A 20,792-nucleotide genomic window follows, 5' to 3' on the forward strand; every position below is an offset into this window, starting at 1 on the left:
GTATACATCTTGGAAACATATGTGCTGTTCCGTATGATGGTAGAGCCATTAATAAGAATTATACACTCAGTAAAAAGTGCTGACATTCGGGTGTGTTGTATATCGCCGCCATTTCATTAAGATTAATGGCAATGAAACCGGTCCAGCTGACAAAGAACACATGGTGAATGGGAATGTCTTACTTTTCACACAAAATATTCAAACCTGAATTGTTCCATGTTTAGATTATTCCATATGTCTATTTTATCAATGCCAACGGGAGTTCTTTCTACAGGCAAACATAACAGGTCGTACAGCCATACCTACCCATCCCGAAAAAGCAAATCCTGGGGGAAGGTCTGGTGGTTGGCACCTTTCCCATCACGTATAGTAGACAAGATCCCATCAACAAGTAGTAGACAAGAAAATTCAGAACCTTGAGCCTAATTTCCTTTCCCCTTTCGGCCATAGGAAAAGTTCACACAACCAAAGGACAACTCACTCCCAAAGTCTTACAGCAGAAGTCCCTGTGTTGCACATTAAATTGGGCCATTGGTTACTCAACTATTGCTTATCCAAGCATGGACGATCTAGACAATGGAAGATGGACATAGAGGTTTCCAAAAACATTGATCTACCTGATTATTGTGTTGGGGAAGCCCAAATATTTGATTTTGTTATAGCAAACAAGAAAAAGTTGGCTTTCAAAAATGTGCTTTTGGCTTCCTATAATTGATTAATGGTCTTTGGGCTTTAGGGTCCATGGTTCCTCAACAGCAATTTGGATTTTCCAGGCAATTTATAATGGACTAAGAGATGTCCAGAACAATGATTATCTGTCTGCTAAACAACCTAATGTATATTTCCAGTCGGAGATCTCCAATGGGAGAAAATTTATGTAGAGGGATGTGGATCTTGAAAACCATGCCAAGGACAATTCCATATTAAATCATCTTGGGGGAGTCCATGACCTGGGACTAACAAAGGTTCTTGAAAATAAGGCCACTGGTCTATGTAGGATAATTGAAATGTTATTTCTACATAAATTATTACATTGCAGGATTAATCCCCAAAACAGGGACATTAAAGTGAATAGAAGGCATAGAAGGTACCAAGTGAGCAGGGACAAGGCTCAGGCATCAAAGATCTCAAATTAGCTGGATCTCTAACAACGAGACTTTTATAGTTGATGAAGAAATCCAGCTCGGAGATGTTATGTAAAACCTTTGGAAATGTATTCCAAATGTGACATGTATAAACAGGATAATGGACGGGAAATGACGCGTTTCATGTGCGCTGTCATTTCCTGTCCATTATCCTTTTCTTACATATCAGATCTGGAATACATTTTCAAAGTTTTTTGTAACATTGCAAAGCTGGATTTCTTCACCTGTTTATGATCCCCTGCATTGTCCTGCACGTATCCGAGCTGCAGCCGACCCATGGTGGGTGACATGGCGTGCTACCTGTATGTGCAGACTTTTATGGTGTATGGTGGAAAATCGACCTTTAAAGGGGTATTCCGCCCATCTTATCCCCTATCCAATGGACATGAATGGAGGGGGCGTGGAGTGACGCCACGTCTCCAGTCCCGGAAACTCAGAGGTTTCTGAGACTGGAGCAGCAGCCGGCACAGAATGCCGGGTGTTGCAAGGAGATCGAGGGGGGTCCCAGCGGCCGGCCCCCAGCGATCAGACATCTTAGCCCCTATCCTTGGGATAGGCAAAAAGATGCCTATGGGAAAAATACCTCTTTAACCCCTTAAGGATGCAGGGTTTTTTCATTACTGAACCTGCTCACCTTCAAAAATTCATGAAGCTTTCAATATTCCGCCTACAGACCCATATGAGGGCTTGATTTTTGTGCCACCAATTTCACTTTGTAATAACATCAATCATTTCACCACAAAATCTACGGCAAAACAAAAAAAATAATTTGTGGCACAAAATTGAAAAAAACAACTACACCATTATGTAAATTTTGGGGGCTTCCATTTTTACCCAGTGCACTTCTCAGTAAAAATGACATCTTAACTTTATTGTGTAGGTCCATGCAATTACAATGACACCCAATGTATATAGGTTTGATTAAAAAAAAAAAAAAATTTTTTAAATTAATTACCTTTTGGTAGGAAAATTAGTACATTAACAAATGTCTTCTTCTGACCCCATATAACTATTTTTCTGTGGGAAATGGGATGTGTGGGGCTCATTGTTTTGTGCTGTGATCTTTAGTTTTTATCGGTACCATTTTCGTTTTGATGGGACTTTTTGATCGCTTTTTATAAAAAAAAAAAATTAAATGACCAAAAATATGCAATTCTGGACTTGGTATTTTTCTTTTTACATATACGCCATTGACCATGCGATTTAATGCACATTATGCCACATATGTTGATGCTTATTTTTGTTTACATTTTTTTATGAGAAAAGGGGGGGTGATTCAAACTTTTATTAGGGAAGGGGTTAAATTAAATTTATTAAGAATGAAAAAAAAAAAAATTTTTTAGTCCCCACAGGAGACTTTTACATGCAATCATTAGATTGCATTTACTGAACAATGCTATGCCATAGCATATGTTACGCCGAGCGCTCCGGGTCCCCGCTCCTCCCCGGAGCGCTCGCTACACTCTCCTCACTGCAGCGCTCCGGTCAGTTCCACTGACCCGGGGCGCTGCGATACCGCCTCCAGCCGGGATGCGATTCGCGATGCGGGTAGCGCCCGCTCGCGATGCGCACCCCGGCTCCCGTACCTGACTCGCTCTCCGTCAGTCCTGTCCCGGCGCGCGCGGCCCCGCTCCCTAGGGCGCGCGCGCGCCGGGTCTTTGCGATTTAAAGGGCCACTGCGCCGCTGATTGGCGCAGTGGTTCCAATTAGTGTTAACACCTGTGCACTTCCCTATATCACCTCACTTCCCCTTCACTCCCTCGCCGGATCTTGTTGCCATCGTGCCAGTGAAAGCGTTTCCTTGTGTGTTCCTAGCCTGTGTTCCAGACCTCCTGCCGTTGCCCCTGACTACGATCCTTGCTGCCTGCCCCGACCTTCTGCTACGTCCGACCTTGCTTCTGTCTACTCCCTTGTACCGCGCCTATCTTCAGCAGCCAGAGAGGTTGAGCCGTTGCTAGTGGATACGACCTGGTCACTACCGCCGCAGCAAGACCATCCCGCTTTGCGGCGGGCTCTGGTGAAAACCAGTAGTGACTTAGAACCGATCCACTAGCACGGTCCACGCCAATCCCTCTCTGGCACAGAGGATCCACTACCTGCCAGCCGGCATCGTGACAGTAGATCCGGCCATGGATCCCGCTGAAGTTCCTCTGCCAGTTGTCGCTGACCTCACCACGGTGGTCGCCCAGCAGTCACAACAGATAGCGCAACAAGGCCTATATGGACTTTGCGGACGTTTTTTGCAAAAAACAAGCTGAGACTCTACCTCCTCACAGGCCTTATGATTGTCCTATTGACCTCCTCCCGGGCACTACTCCACCCCGGGGCAGAATCTATCCTCTGTCCGTCCCAGAGACTCTTGCCATGTCTGAATACGTCCAGGAAAATTTAAAAAAGGGCTTTATCCGTAAATCCTCCTCTCCTGCCGGAGCCGGATTTTTCTTTGTGTCCAAAAAAGATGGCTCTCTACGTCCTTGCATTGACTACCGCGGTCTTAATAAAATCACGGTTAAGAACCGCTACCCCCTACCCCTCATCTCTGAACTCTTTGATCGCCTCCAAGGTGCACACATTTTTACCAAACTGGACTTAAGAGGTGCTTATAATCTCATCCGCATCAGAGAGGGGGATGAATGGAAAACGGCATTTAACACCAGAGATGGACACTTTGAGTATCTGGTCATGCCCTTTGGCCTGTGCAACGCCCCTGCCGTCTTCCAAGACTTTGTTAATGAAATCTTTCGTGATCTCCTATACTCCTGTGTTGTTGTATATCTGGACGATATCCTGATTTTTTCTGCCAATCTAGAAGAACACCGCCAGCATGTCCGTATGGTTCTTCAGAGACTTCGTGACAATCAACTCTATGCCAAAATAGAGAAATGTCTGTTTGAATGCCAATCTCTTCCTTTCCTAGGATACTTGGTCTCTGCCCAGGGACTACAAATGGATCCAGACAAACTCTCTGCCGTCTTAGATTGGCCACGCCCCTCCGGACTCCGTGCCATCCAACGTTTTTTGGGGTTCGCCAATTATTACAGGCAATTTATTCCACATTTTTCTACCGTTGTGGCTCCTATTGTGGCTTTAACCCAAAAAAATGCAGATCCCAAGTCTTGGCCTCCTCAAGCGGAAGACGCCTTTAAACGGCTCAAGTCTGCCTTTTCTTCGGCTCCCGTGCTCTCCAGACCTGACCCATCTAAACCCTTCCTATTGGAGGTTGATGCCTCCTCAGTGGGAGCTGGAGCTGTCCTTCTACAAAAAAACTCTTCCGGGCATGCTGTTACTTGTGGTTTTTTTTCTAGGACCTTCTCTCCGGCGGAGAGGAACTACTCCATCGGGGATCGAGAGCTTCTAGCCATTAAATTAGCACTTGAGGAATGGAGGCATCTGCTGGAGGGATCAAGATTTCCAGTTATTATTTACACCGATCACAAGAACCTCTCCTACCTCCAGTCTGCCCAACGGCTGAATCCTCGTCAGGCCAGGTGGTCTCTGTTCTTTGCCCGATTTAATTTTGAAATTCACTTTCGGCCTGCCGATAAGAACATTAGGGCCGATGCTCTCTCTCGTTCCTCAGATGCTTCTGAAGTTGAACTCTCTCCTCAACACATCATTCCTCCTGACTGCCTGATTTCCACTTCTCCAGCCTCCATCAGGCAAACTCCTCCAGGAAAGACCTTTGTTTCTCCACGCCAACGCCTCGGAATCCTCAAATGGGGTCACTCCTCCCATCTCGCAGGTCATGCGGGCATCAAGAAATCTGTGCAACTCATCTCTCGCTTCTATTGGTGGCCGACTCTAGAGACTGATGTGGTGGACTTTGTGCGAGCCTGCACTATCTGTGCCCGGGATAAGACTCCTCGCCAGAAGCCCGCTGGTTTTCTTCATCCTCTGCCTGTCCCCGAACAGCCTTGGTCTCTGATTGGTATGGATTTTATTACTGACTTACCCCCATCCCATGGCAACACTGTTATTTGGGTGGTCGTTGATCGATTCTCCAAAATGGCACATTTCATCCCTCTTCCTGGTCTTCCTTCAGCACCTCAGTTGGCTAAACAATTTTTTGTACACATTTTTCGTCTTCACGGGTTGCCTACGCAGATCGTCTCGGATAGAGGCGTCCAATTCGTGTCTAAATTCTGGAGGGCTCTCTGTAAACAACTCAAGATTAAATTAAATTTTTCTTCTGCATACCATCCTCAATCCAATGGACAAGTAGAAAGAATTAACCAGGTCTTGGGTGATTATTTACGACATTTTGTTTCCTCCCGCCAGGATGACTGGGCAGATCTTCTACCTTGGGCCGAATTCTCGTATAATTTCAGAGTCTCTGAATCTTCCTCCAAATCCCCATTTTTCGTGGTGTACGGCCGTCACCCTCTTCCTCCCCTCCCTACCCCCTTGCCCTCTGGTCTGCCCGCTGTGGATGAAATTTCTCGTGATCTTTCCATCATATGGAGAGAGACCCAAAATTCTCTCTTACAGGCTTCTTCACGCATGAAGAAATTCGCGGATAAGAAAAGAAGAGCTCCTCCCATTTTTTCCCCTGGAGACAAGGTATGGCTCTCCGCTAAATATGTCCGCTTCCGTGTCCCTAGCTATAAGTTGGGACCACGCTATCTTGGTCCTTTCAAAATTTTGCGCCAGATTAATCCTGTCTCTTACAAACTTCTTCTTCCTCCTTCTCTTCGTATTCCTAATGCCTTTCACGTTTCTCTTCTTAAACCACTTATCATTAACCGTTTCTCTCCCAAATCTGTTCCTCCCACTCCTGTCTCCGGCTCCTCGGACATCTTCTCCGTCAAAGAGATTTTAGCATCAAAAAAGGTCAGAGGGAAAACCTTCTTTTTAGTGGATTGGGAGGGTTGTGGTCCAGAAGAGAGGTCCTGGGAACCTGAGGACAATATCCTGGACAAAAGTCTGGTCCTCAGGTTCTCAGGCTCCAAGAAGAGGGGGAGACCCAAGGGGGGGGGTACTGTTACGCCGAGCGCTCCGGGTCCCCGCTCCTCCCCGGAGCGCTCGCTACACTCTCCTCACTGCAGCGCTCCGGTCAGTTCCACTGACCCGGGGCGCTGCGATACCGCCTCCAGCCGGGATGCGATTCGCGATGCGGGTAGCGCCCGCTCGCGATGCGCACCCCGGCTCCCGTACCTGACTCGCTCTCCGTCAGTCCTGTCCCGGCGCGCGCGGCCCCGCTCCCTAGGGCGCGCGCGCGCCGGGTCTTTGCGATTTAAAGGGCCACTGCGCCGCTGATTGGCGCAGTGGTTCCAATTAGTGTTAACACCTGTGCACTTCCCTATATCACCTCACTTCCCCTTCACTCCCTCGCCGGATCTTGTTGCCATCGTGCCAGTGAAAGCGTTTCCTTGTGTGTTCCTAGCCTGTGTTCCAGACCTCCTGCCGTTGCCCCTGACTACGATCCTTGCTGCCTGCCCCGACCTTCTGCTACGTCCGACCTTGCTTCTGTCTACTCCCTTGTACCGCGCCTATCTTCAGCAGCCAGAGAGGTTGAGCCGTTGCTAGTGGATACGACCTGGTCACTACCGCCGCAGCAAGACCATCCCGCTTTGCGGCGGGCTCTGGTGAAAACCAGTAGTGACTTAGAACCGATCCACTAGCACGGTCCACGCCAATCCCTCTCTGGCACAGAGGATCCACTACCTGCCAGCCGGCATCGTGACAGCATATAATTGTTCAGTGTTATTGGTGCTCCATTACACCAGCCTGCCATGCCTGACTGGAGCAAAAGAGAATCAATTCTACTGTTTACTGAAAATGGAATGAGGCCTACAAAGAAAAGAACACAGTACCTACAGTGAAATATGGTGCAGGGTCAGTGATGTTTCGGGGTTGTTTTGCTGCCTCTGGCACTGGGGGCCTTGAATGTGTAAAAGACATCATGAAATCTGAGGATTACCAACGGATTTTGGGTCGCACTGTACAGCCCAGTGTGAGAAAGCTGGGTTTGCATCCGAGATTTTTGGTCTTCCAGCAGGATAATGACCCCAAACATATGTCAAAAAGCCCCAGAAATGCATGACAACAAAGTGCTGGAGAGTTCTGAAGTGGCAGCAATGAATCCAGATCTAAATCCCATTGAACACCTGTGGAGAAATCTTAAAATTGCTGTTGGGAAAAGGCGCTTTCCAATAAGAGAGACCTGGAGCAGTTTTCAAAGGAAGAGTGGTCCAACATTCCGGCTGAGAGGTGTAAGGAGCTTATTGATGGTTATAGGAAGCCACTGATTTCAGTTATTATATTCCAAAGGGTGTGCAACCAAATATTAAGTTAATGGTGCCAATTATTTTGTCCAGCCCATTTTTGGAGTTTGGTGACATTATGTCCATTTACCTTTTTTTCTTCCCTTTTTTGGTTTAGTTTCAATACACACAAAGGGAATAAACATGTGTATAGCAAAACATGTGTTACTGCAATCCTTTTCTGTGAGAAATACTTCATTTCCTTGAAAAATTTCAGGGGTGCCAACATTTACGACTGTATATATATATATATATATATATATATATATACTTCCCTGGAATACCCCTTTAAATACAAAAAAATTACAGTTAATTTTCCCCCCTTCTCTCAGGCACTAACATACAATTCTACATACGGGCGCCAACAGGATCAATTCGCACATTCGTAATACCCGATAGTCTTCTGTTAAATAGTCACTTAGTTATGATAGAGCTCCTGGCTTCAGTTCCTTCACAGGCAACGAAAAATTAATAAGAAAATACCTTCTATCAGAAGCACCATGTAAATATAAAAGTCTCCACTTCCATGAAGGGCCGAAATAGTAAAAACAAATGAAAAGGCAATTTGTAAAATGAAAAAATAAAAAAGTGCCTATATAAATATTAACCAAGTGTGAACAGCCCGATATTAGACGAGAACAAACAGCGCTTTAATGACAGCCTCTTATTACTTGTTAAAAGGGCACTCGCACACACACACAAAAAAAGCGGGCCTTCAATCTGCACGCACACATAATAAAACACCTTCTTATTTCCTAAACATACTTGAAAAGCCAATTGAATCTCTGTTAAGTAGCCCATGTTAATAATAAACAGTAATTCCAGCCGTATCACACATCATTTAACTTGTGTGGGGTTAGAAAGAAATTTTTTGCCGACGAAAAGATGGATGGAACGAAACGCGTCGCAAAAACAGACTTTACACTTGGCTGGCCGGTAGCCATAGAGCAATTTTTATTTGCAAAACTGCACTTTCGTGTAACTAATGGATGGCCGGAGCCACAGGATGACTACAATAAAAAATAATCGGCGACAAAGCTGACCATTTGATAAAGTAATATAATGTTTGCACACAGTGACTCCACCAGCAGAATAGTGAGTACAGCTCTGTAGTATAATACAGGATATAACTCAGGATCAGTACAGGATAAGTAATGTAATGTATGTACACAGTGATCTCACCAGCAGAATAGTGAGTACAGCTCTGGGGTATAATACAGGATATAACTCAGGATCAGTACAGGATAAGTAATGTAATGTATGTACACAGTGACCTCACCAGCAGAATAGTGAGTCCAGCTCTGGGGTATAATACAGGATATAACTCAGGAACAGTACAGGATAAGTAATGTAATGTATGTACACAGTGACCTCACCAGCAGAATAGTGAGTACAGCTCTGGAGTATAATACAGGATATAACTCAGGATCAGTACAGGATAAGTAATGTAATGTATGTACAGTACGCAGTGACCCCCCCCCCCCCAGCAGAATAGTGAGTACAGCTCTGGAGTATGATACAGGATATAACTCAGGATCAGTACAGGATAAGTAATGTAATGTATGTACACAGTGACCTCACCAGCAGAATAGTGAGTACAGCTCTGGAGTATGATACAGGATATAACTCAGGATCAGTACAGGATAAGTAATGTAATGTATGTACACAGTGATCTCACCAGCAGAATAGTGAGTACAGCTCTGGAGTATAATACAGGATATAACTCAGGATCAGTACAGGATAAGTAATGTAATGTATGTACACAGTGACCCCACCAGCAGAATAGTGAGTACAGCTCTGGAGTGCTGACCAATTAGTTGCGGGTGTGGTCGTGCTTCAGCTGTGCTGTGTGTCTGCTGTGTCTCCTGAGCTCCAGGGATTTCCACCTGTTCCACCTGGGGCCTGCTTCCTCCTCCCCAGGGAGGGAGTGGGTTTCCAGGCATGAGTGAGGGAGGCGAGGCCCAGGCTTCTGCTCCTCGGAATAGGCCGCAGGGGAGCAGTAGAAGCCAGCAAGCGGCCGGAACATCGGAGGATTTGGGGGTGAGGCGTTGCACCAGGAGTCGCAGCAATGCTGCTCCGACTCCCCCCACAGAGGCGAAAAACTCCAAGGTGGGATCCTCCTTGGGAAAGCTGGGTGCTGCCAGTGGAAAGCTGAGTTCGTCCAGAAGAAGGCAGAGTGCTCACGGAGGTGAAGCCGACCTCAGTGAGGAAGGCTGGGGAGTGCTGAGGACCCGGGAGTCTATTTCCACCTATACCTCCCGGGTAAAAAGTCACCTCCGTGAGTATGAAGACGCCTGTAAGGCCATCAGGAGGCTCCGAGAGGAACTGCGCTGTGCCCGTGCCAGAGCCAAGGTTAGTCCTAAACGGAAAAAAACTGAGATCCAGTCAGAGATAAAAAGACTTATGGCTGACATGCAAGTTTTGGAGGAGAGGAGAGCAGCATTACTGGAGAAGAGTGGGCCATTTAAAGAAAAATTGGAAAATGAGGAGCGCTTCAGGGTGACAGAAGAAGAAAAAAATAAAAGGTTGATGGGGCTGCAACCTGAGAGCCAGGTGGATGATGTGGAGGAGATGGAGGAAGAACAACAGCCAGATCCACCTGGTGGCCTGCGGCAACAGCAGCAGGCCCCGTACAGTGGGCCCCCTGCACAGCAGCCAGCAGTATCACCTGCCGACTCAGGGGAGGACAGTGACAGCAGCTACCAGGGAGGGGCGCTAATGGCCCAGATTCGTATGCTGGAATCCCCAGTGTGTCCTCAGAACCTGGTGTTTGGAGATGAGCTCCCAAATGAGGCACCTGGGGGTAAGAAGAAAAAGAAGACCAAGCCAAAGCAGCAAGAAGTGGTGAGTTACATCTACACCCCCCTCCCTGTAAACCCTGAGTCGGCCGCACGGTCAGCTCATTGTGCAAGCCCCGTTACCCAGCCCAGCCCGTGTTCTGTGGTGGACTCGGTGCAAAGGTGCGGGGAGAGTACAGATACTAAAAGGGCGCAGAGCTCCATGCCTGTTTGCAGTAGCAGGGATGGAGCAGAGAAGGCATCGGCCGCAAGGCCGTACAGTGAGGGCGGCCCAGCGGTGGGCATAGAGGCAGACTCCGGTGCTGTAGTTCGCTCCCCTGTGGGAGAGGGGGGTGACTCAGTGCCGGAGGTAGTCATGGTGGCTAAGGGAAAAATAGATTCTCCCAAAAGTAGAAAAAAACTTTTGTTTTGCATTGGCGCCGCTGATCCAGATCAGCGGCGCCCAGGAGCTGAACATTCTAGTACGGATGAGGCGGAGGGTACCGGTAAAAACAGGGCTGGGGCCGCTAATAAACAGGCTAGGCAGGCTTCCCGGTCCTTGTATAAGGGACCGGTGACCTGTCCTGTGGTGATGGCTCCAGCCCTGGTACCCAGTGATGCTGACAGTACAAAATCTGCGCCAGAACGCACCGGTCCAGCCAGTATGAATGTGGAGGTTAATGTTGGAGTGACTGAGGGTGTGAATGAGGGGAATAATTCATCTGTTACTAAAAATCTGTCTGGGGCTTTGAATAGTGGTTTGGGCTGTAGCACGGGTGGAGGTATGGGGGGCACATCAGCTAAAATAGGGGTCAATGGTTTGGGTATGGATTATGTGGAGGAGGGTGGTGAAGGGGCACAGATTAGTGGTGGGAATGTAGGGCCTGGTCCAGTTGCACCCCCAGCGGTGGCAGCACCCATCCGCAGCTACGCGAATGTCACCGCTGGGGGAAGGGGGGCAGCTTCCTCGTCCTCTGGCTCTGGGGAGAACAGTTTGCAGCAGCGTCTCCTGGGGGCCTTAAGGAGAGGGGAGAGATCGATCAATGTAGAGGGTAGGGAGGTTGATCTATCCTTCTGGATAGAGAGACATGGTCTTTCAGCCTTCCGAGAGGAAAGAGGGGGGGATAATGTGTGGTCCCTCCCTACAGCCGGGCCAGGTGGTCTCCGTAGGAATGTGGTCCGGCTGAGGTGGAGAGGCAGTGATACATGTCCTCCAAGATCTAAAGTTGTTGAGCTTCTGCTGAAGTTGGGCTTTAAGGCAGCTGACATCTATGCCTTGATACATCCTTATGGTACCCCTGAGTTCGATATCAGCTTTGTTCGGCCGGAGGGGCTTGAGCTCTTCTGGTCGAATTATGAGTTGGTAAAGAATGAGCCCGGCTGGCGAGACTTTGCCATTCAGGCGGTGTCTCGCCAAAATAATGTCAAGAAGGTGACCGTTTTAACCCGTAATGAATCGCTTTCTTGTATTGACATCATGACGTGGCTAGGTCGGTATGGTGAAGTGGTGGAGGTCCCAAAAAAGAACAGGGATGAATATGGCATCTGGTCAGGGGCCTGGACGTTTATGGTCAAGCTTAGGCGTTCAGGAAACACCGTTACCCATATACCATCTGCGACCTTCCTCGGAAGGGATCGTATCCAGATCTTCTACCAGGGTCAGCCGAAGCTCTGTCACAGATGTGGTGACCCCACACATTTTAGTGCCAATTGCACTGTGCAGAAGTGCACTCTGTGTGGGGAAATAGGCCATCTCGCTACATCTTGTGCAGAGATTAGGTGTCACCTGTGTGGTGACTTAGGTCACCCATTCAGTCGCTGCCCTCGTTCCTTTGTCAACGCGGTTGTTGCCCCGGTGGGAGTAAGCCGTGAGGTGGATTCTGCTGGGGGGATGGCTGTCGGGGATGAAGGGGTGCAGGGGCCAGGGAAGAAAAGTAAGCAGAAGACGCCTGCCCAACTGAGGCGTCTCGAGAAGCGTCAAAGGGACAGGGAGATTCAGGACTCACAGGAGCATCAACCAACTGGGGTGACTCCTGATCCTGTCCCTGCGGCCAGTCTTACTGTTGAGGCCCTGGGGGATAGTGAACTGGATGAGGAGACTGGAAGGATCCACAAAGAGGGGGATGCCGTCTCCTCACTGTCCTCCCATGGTGGGAGCGCGGATGAGGACAGTGGGGGATGGGCAGAAACAAAGCGGGGTACTCGGAAGAATAAGAAAAGGAGAGATGTAAGATCTTCTCCCACCTGCCAGATGCCAAAGGAAGGTACAACTGATCTCCCTCTGATTGGTCTCTCCAACCGGTTCCGAGCCCTCCGCAACATTTCCTCTTCGGAGGAGGGGGTGGCTGGGGGTGAGGTTCCGGATGTTGCGGTGGGGCTCACAGGAGACGCTGAGTCCTCTCTCCCTGGGGAATCTATGTCTTCAGGGGGGGAGACAGGCCCAGAGTCAGGGGACGAGGAAAATGTATATAAAGGGAAAATGGACACATCTATTTCACTTAAAAGGGGTAAACCATCATCTGATGAGGAGGGTGGTGGGGTGGATGGGAAGGATGGTGGGAAAAAGAAAGCTGTCTAACTCAATCACCCTTGATGGCGGCACCCTCTCCGTTGACTCTGGCATCCATTAATGTTGCCAGCATTAAGTCAGATACAGCTCGATTTGCGGCCTATGATTTTTTTGCCCATATTAATGCTGATATTTTAGTTTTGCAGGAGACCAGGCTAACAGATATGTCATCTATCTACAAGGCTAAAAGAGAGTGGAGGAATGGGCCCTCCTACTGGTCTCTTGGGGCCGAGCCGTATAGCGGAGTGGCGGTCCTTTTTACCGCAGCGGTAGAATGCCGACGGGTTATCGAGTTAGAAATGGGAAGGTGCCTGATCTTAGATGTCCTCATGAAGGGACAAGAACTTCGCCTTATTAACATCTACGGCCCACAGTCTAAGTGGGACCGGAAGTGTCTCTTTATGAGGATCAAGCCCTATCTTTTTACAAGTCGGCAGGTGGTCTTTGGAGGGGACTTTAATGCTGTCACGAGGCCCCAAGACAGGGGAGGTGCCAGAGACAAGCTGACTTATGATAGCGCCGCCCTTAATAGCATAGCGAGTGAGGCTCGCCTGGTGGATGTCCACATCCGGCACACCCCAGGCCACGTGGGATTCACCTATCATAGGGGTAGTTGTAGGTCTAGGATAGACAGGTTTTATTTAAAGGAGGAGGCCGTCTCTTCAGCAGTATCTGTTGTTGAGGTGGAGTTTTCCGATCACTGTTTAATTTTGTTTTCTCTGAATGTCGCAGAGACCCCCCGGATGGGCAGAGGCTATTGGAAGCTGAATTCGTCTCTCTTGGAAGAAGCGGAGATAAGACAGTCCTTTGAGGATTTTCTTCAGAGCCAGGTACCATTGCTGGGCCTTTGTAGCAGTAAGTCAGAGTGGTGGGAGATCTTCAAGGAAAGGGTTGCGAGATTCTTCCGCCAGCTCTCGGGCCTCAGAAGCCTAAACAGGTACCGTTTGTACCAGGGCCTGAGGAAGAAACTTGAGCACCTTGTCTCGACTGGAGGTAGTCGTGACGATGTCTCCAGAGTGAAGTCCTTGTTGATGAAGTGCCAGTACGACAGACACGCATCTTTGGTTTTTGAGAGGGATTACGGGAAGTACCGCTCGCCTGACCCTTACAGAAACTGCAAGATGTCAGTGAATAGTAAAATAGTCTCAGGACTGATTGATAGTACGGGATCCTTGAAAAGGTCCAGATCAGGGATCTTGGAGGTCGTCAGATCCTTCTACTCGCACCTCTTGGGAAGGAAGGATCTAGATCGAGATAAGGTATCAGCTTTCTTGGCTGAAACCGTCCCTGAACCAGGAGTAGACCCCTCTCTTGACGTTTTGACAGAGATGATCCGGGAAGAGGAAGTCAGGATGGCTATTGATGGGCTTGCCCTCAAGAAGTCACCCGGTCCAGATGGCTTAACATCTGAGTTCTATAAGACCTTTAAGGACACTTTGGTTCCCCTCTTGACTGCGGTTTTTAATGAGTGTCTATCCTCGGGCACTTTGCCAAAGTCAATGAGGAGGTCAGCGCTGATCATCCTGTCAAAGGGTAAAGACCCGTTCCACATTGAGAATTGGCGTCCCATAGCGCTTCTCAATGTGGACCGAAAGATTCTGGCAAAAGTGCTGTTTAACCGGCTGGTGGAGTTTGCACCCCGGCTCCTTTCGGGGGCTCAGAATTGCTCTGTTCCGGGCCGCAGTACATTTAGTGCTGTGCTCAGTGTCCGAGAGGCTGTGGAGCAGGGTAGGGCTGGCCACTGGAAGGGGTACTTGCTGTCCTTGGATCAGGCAAAAGCGTTTGATCGGGTTAACCATGAGTACCTCTGGTCTGTTCTTGTGAGATATGGCCTGCCGGGGGGGTTTGTTGATTGGCTTAAGATCTTGTACGCAGGGGCAGAGAGTTTCCCGCTTGTGAATGGTTGGATTGGCCGCTCTTTTGAGGTTGGGTCTGGCGTCCGTCAGGGCTGTCCTTTGAGCCCGTTGCTGTACGTGTTTGCAATTGATCCTTTCCTTAGGAGGATTGATTGTGGACCGTTGGCGGGGGTGAGAATGGACCTGGCGGTGCCGGATTTGGCTCTGAGGGCGGTAGCGTATGCTGATGATGTCACCGTGTTTGTCTCCTCACAAGAGGAAGGCCAATGGGTGATGTCAGAGGTGGACCGCTACTCGGAGGCATCCGGGTCCAAGATCAACCGGGATAAGTGCGAGAGTCTCTGGCTGGGAGGGGGAGATCCTAGTTTTGATCTCCCGGATGCCCTTCCAGGGCCCCAGGAATCTGCAAAAGTTCTCGGCATCGAATTTGGCCAAGGGGATTACCCCAAACAAAACTGGGACAGCAGGCTTAAGATCGCCGCTCAGAAGGTGGATCAGTGGAAGGGTTGGTCTTTGACCCTCCGGGAAAGGGTTAACCTGATCAAAACATTCCTGCTCCCTTTACTGATATACCTGGGCAGTGTATGCATGTTGCCAGAACCTCTTTGGACCCGAGTCTACAGTGTGTTCTTCCAGATGTTATGGGGGAACAGACTGAACCTAGTGAAGAGGGAGGTTACTTACCGTACAAGGAGACTAGGGGGGTTGTGTATGGTCAACCCCGTGGTATTCCTAGTGAATACCTTTCTTAAGACCAATATAGCAAACCTCTGGTCAGAGAGGGCTCCTCCGTGGGTATCCTCCTGTAGGGGATGGTTTCAGCCTTTCTTCCAGGAATGGGAGACAGGAGGGCAAGTGAAGGATCTTCGCACACCACACGGGCATCTCCCGGCTTATGCTACCCCGGTTCTGAAGGTTATTCGTCGGTGGGGTCTGGGGATGTGGGAGATTAGGACTCTGTCGAGGAAATTCCTTGACAAGAGGGTCCTGTCTTCTCATTTCCAGAGGCCATTGGCGCTCAAGGACTGCCCAAGTCGGGATCTGGAGGTGGGTTTAGAGCTATTGAATTCTATCAGGATCCCCTTGAAGTTTTGGGACTTGACTTGGCGCTGCTTCCATGGGAAACTGTGTGTGAGGGACAATCTGAAGTGCAGGAGCTCTGATGACCGGGGATGTCCCCGCGAAGAGTGTGGAGGCATGCTGGAAAGCATGGAGCATTTTCTGCTTCATTGTCCCTTTAACACAGAGGTTTACAACAGGGTGGGCGCTTCCATTGGTTGGCCTCGGCTGGCCAGTCTTTCCTATGCGGAATGGGCCTATGGGGCATTCAGAAACCTTGGAGGCTGGGACCGGTGCACTTTATTCCTAGTCAGCTCAGTGGTCAGGTATTACACGTGGAACGCACGGTGTTTAGTGTCGACGCAGCGTAAAATCCTCCCTGTGGATGTGGTGGTTAGGAACATTCTCGGTGACCTGGTGAAGGTGCGTTCTCTGGAGTACGAGAGGCTGGGTGCTGGCAGGGCCTCTCGTCTATGGAGGGGCTCTGCCTTTAAAGTGCCTTAGCCTGTTGTCCCCCCCTGGTGGTGGGCTGATGCTGGCACATTAGTCTTTTTGTTTTGAGCAGTTGGTTTATGGTAATATAGGGCTTGCAGGCACTGAACTTGAGCTTTAGGGGTTTGTTGTTTGGCTTATAGTGTTATATGTATTTGTTATTGTATTTATTGTTGTAGTCTATTTGTATACTTATGTATTGTATATATTGTTAGTCTGTGTATATTTTATGTAATGTATATATTGTATATATTGTGTGATGCCACCTGGGGTTTGGGTTTAGTTTAGGTTGGGTGGTGGGTTAAAAAGGGGGGAGGGGGTTTGTATGGGACTTTTATATATACAGAAAATCCTGGACTGGTTCATGGACGTCTGGTAACATGTACTGGGGGCATGGGATGCGGGACCAGCTCAGGGCCAAAAAAAAAAAAAGTGGTGTTATTTTGTTTGTGTTGGTTTTTATTATTTTGTATATATTATTATTGTTGTTGTTGTTATTCTTTTTGGTATATTACTGGTATTGGGTTTTTGGTATTGCAACTGGGCCAGGAAATTCACATTTAGTATTAGTGTATATAGTTTATTAGTATGGTATGGGTATTATGGGTATTATAGGAATATGTCTTTTGTAAATATTGTATATATTTGTTTGTGTGCAGGAATGAGTGTGGGGTGGACCGGTGTTGTATTTTATGCTATTGTGTTGGTTTTATGATCATTATATTGATATGTTCTGTCGGATATGATATGTTTATGTTTTGTAATTTTTTTTATTGTTATGTTTGAAATTTTAATAAAAGATCTACAGGATATAACTCAGGTTCAGTACAGGATAAGTAATGTAATGTATGTACACAGTGACCTCACCAGCAGAATAGTGAGTACAGCTCTGGAGTATAATACAGGATATAACTCAGGATCAGTACAGGACAAGTAATGTAATGTATGTACACAGTGACCCCACCAGCAGAATAGTGAGTACAGCTCTGGAGTATAATGCAGGATATAACTAAGAATCAGTACAGGATAAGTAATGTAATGTATGTACAGTACTCAGTGACCCCCCCCCCCCCAGCAGAATAGTGAGTACAGCTCTGGAGTATAATACAGGATATAACTCAGGATCAGTACAGGATAAGTAATGTAATGTATGTACACAGTGACCCCACCAGCAGAATAGTGAGTACAGCTCTGGAGTATAATGCAGGATATAACTAAGAATCAGTACAGGATAAGTAATGTAATGTATGTACACAGTGACCTCACCAGCAGAATAGTGAGTACAGCTCTGGAGTATAATACAGGATATAACTCGGGATCAGTACAGGATAAGTAATGTAATGTATGTACACAGTGACCCCACCAACAGAACAGTGAGTACAGCTCTGGAGTATAATACAGGATATAACTCAGGATCAGTACAGAATAAGTAATGTAATGTATGTACAGTACGCAGTGACCCCCCCCCCCCCCCCCCAGCAGAATAGTGAGTACAGCTCTGGAGTATGATACATGATATTACTCAGGATTAGTACAGGATAAGTAATGCGCACAATACTGTACATATAAGTGTAGGGGTACTGCTATCAGACAGCTGCAGAGCGGGCTGTTGAGTAAATGGAAAAAACTATATTACCAAGGAGCTTGATCAAGGGAGAATATAATGCACATCCCTATTAAGTTTATTTCCATTGTAGATTTAATGTAGATGTAAAAAGTAAAACAATATTATAATATCACTCACCACCACCACCAGTCTCCCCTACCCCTCCCAGTAAATACAAAACCCCCATTACCTAACAAATCCCTTCTTGCCTAAACTAATAGGATTTTCCTGACTGATTAACTTAATGCTGTGTTTTGTCCTGGTTTTGCAGATGGGTCTCACTGGTAAATTGCACATCAATGATTCCTACTGATCAAATCCGGAACGCTCACATAAAATATGATTTTCCAGCCCAGAGCTCGTAAATCTCCTTAATTTCTCACATCTGTGTTAATAAGATTAATGATTAAGCGCATTGTGAGCAGCGGCCATCCGTAGGAGGGAAAGAACAACCACACATCATAGCGCAAAGCTGAATTCTGGGGAGTATATTGGTGCGGAGCGATCCGCAACGTACAGGCTCAAAACCACCCAGAAATGGGGGGCCTCAAAGTCGTCTTCTGTCGTGTATTCAACAATTCAGTTCAGTGGTAGCTCAAATATCATTATGTTAATGTGACCCCAAACAGAGCATCAGTAGAAAGGCTGGGATGCCATGTGTGCTCCTAAATTATCAAACCGCAGGCCAGATCTCAAACTTCATTCAGACACCAGACCAGGCCTAGATCATCCTATCCCAAACCAAAAATGATCAGACCCTAGACCAGACCCCTGAATATTCAGACAGCTGACCTCTATATTATCAGATCCCAGACCAGACCCTTAAAGGGGTACTCCGGTGAAAACCTTTTTTCTTTTAAATCAACTGGTGGCAGAAAGTTAAACATATTTGTAAATTACTTCTATTTAAAAAATCTTAATCCTTCCAGTACTTATTAGCTGCTGAATGCTACAGAGGAAATTCCTTTCTTTTTGGAACACTGATGACATCACGAGCACAGTGCTCTCTGCTGACATCTCTGTCCATTTTAGCAACCGTGCATAGCAGATGTATGCTAAGGGCAGCATGGTGGCTTAGTGGTTAGCACTGTTTCCTTGCAGTGCTGGGGACTTGGGTTCAAATCCCACTAAGGACAACAATAAATATAGCATCGTTATTATAATAACGTCAGCAGAGAGAACTGTGCTCATGATTAGAGATGAGCGAACTTACAGTAAATTCGATTTGTCACAAACTTCTCGGCTCGGCAGTTGATGACTTATCCTGCATAAATTAGTTCAGCTTTCAGGTGCTCCAGTGGGCTGGAAAAGGTGGATACAGTCCTAGGAAAGAGTCTCCTAGGACTGTATCCACCTTCTCCAGCCCACGGGAGCACCTGAAAGCTGAACTAATTTATGCAGGATAAGTCATCAACTGCCGAGCCGAGAAGTTCGTGACGAATCAAATTTACTGTAAGTTCGCTCATCTCTAGTCATGATGTCATCAGAGAGCATTCCAAAAAGAAAAGAATTTCCTCTGTAGTATTCAGCAGCTAATAAGTACAGGAAGGATTAAGATTTTTTAATAGAAATAATTTACAAATATGTTTAACTTTCTGCCACCAGTTGATTTAAAAGAAAAAAGGTTTTCACCGGAGTACCCCTTTAAATTATCAGATCTCAGAGCAGATCTCGAAATTCATTCAGACACTAGACCCCTAGATTATTCGGATGACAACCCAAAAATATATCAGACCCCAGACTAGACCCCTGAGTAATTAGGCCTCTAACCTCTATAGACAGACCCAAGACCTGACCATTAAATTATCAGACCTTAAATTCCTAAATTATCAGACACCAGACCAGATCTCTAAATTCATTCAGGCATCAGACTAGACTCCTAGATTATCTGATCCCAAACAAAAAAATAATAAAATCAGACACTAGATAAGACCCCTGACTTCTATATTATTAGAACCTACAGTCATGGCCGTAAATGTTGGCACCCCTAAAATTTTTCAAGAAAATTAATTATTTCTCACAGAAAAGGATTGCAGTAACACATGTTTTGCTATACACAAATTGGACATAATGTCACCAAACTCCAAAAATGGGCTGGACAAAATTATTGGCACCCTTTCAAAATTGGGGACAAATAAGATTGTTTCAAGCATGTGATGCTCCTTTAAACTCAACTGGGGCAAGTAACAGGTGTGGGCAATATAATAATCACACCTGAAAGCAGATACAAAGGAGAGAAGTTCACTTAGTCTTTGCATTGTGTGTCTGTGTGTGCCAAAAGAGAAAGAGTAGAAGAGAACTGTCTGAGGACTTGAGAACCAAAATTGTGGAAAAATATCAACAATCTAAAGGTTACAATTCCATCTCCAGAGATCTAGATTTGCCTTTGTCCACAGTGCGCAACATTATCAAGAAGTTTGAAACCCATGGCACTGTAGCTAATCTCCCTGGGCGTGGACGGAAGAGAAAAATTGATGAATAGTGTAAATGCAGGATAGTCCGGATGGTGGATAAGCAGCCCCAAACAAGTTCCAAAGGTATTCAAGCTGTCCTGCAGGCTCAGGGAGCATCAGTGTCAGCACGAGCTATCCATCAACATTTAAATGAAATGAAACTCTATGGAGGAGACCCAGGAGGACCCCACTATAGAGGAGACCCAGGAGGACCCCACTGCTGACACAGAGACATAAAAGCAAGACTACATTTTGCCAAAATGAACCTGAGTAAGCCAAAATCCTTCTGGGAAAATGTCTTGTGGACAGATGAGACCAAGATAGAGCTTTTTGGTAAAGCACATCATTCTACTGTTTACCGAAAATGGAATGAGGCCTACAAAGAAAAGAACACAGTACCTACAGTGACATATGGTGGAGGTCAGTGATGTTTTGGGGTTGTTTTGCTGCCTCTAGGACTGGGGGCCTTGAATGTGTACAAGACATCATGAAATCTGAGGATTACCAATGGATTTTGGGTCGCACTGTACAGCCCAGTGTCAGAAAGCTGGGTTTGCGTCCGAGATCTTGGG

General features: G+C 47.0%; 1 protein-coding gene across 13 annotated transcripts in view; it reads right to left on the minus strand.

The window, feature by feature from the left end:
• TENM4 (teneurin transmembrane protein 4) overlaps positions 1-20,792 on the minus strand; it is a 1,400,276-nt gene that overhangs the window by 636,972 nt on the left and 742,512 nt on the right. The window lies entirely within an intron of this gene.

This window comes from Hyla sarda, chromosome 2 (genome assembly GCF_029499605.1).
Source record: "Hyla sarda isolate aHylSar1 chromosome 2, aHylSar1.hap1, whole genome shotgun sequence".
Taxonomy (NCBI): Eukaryota; Metazoa; Chordata; class Amphibia; order Anura; family Hylidae; genus Hyla; species Hyla sarda.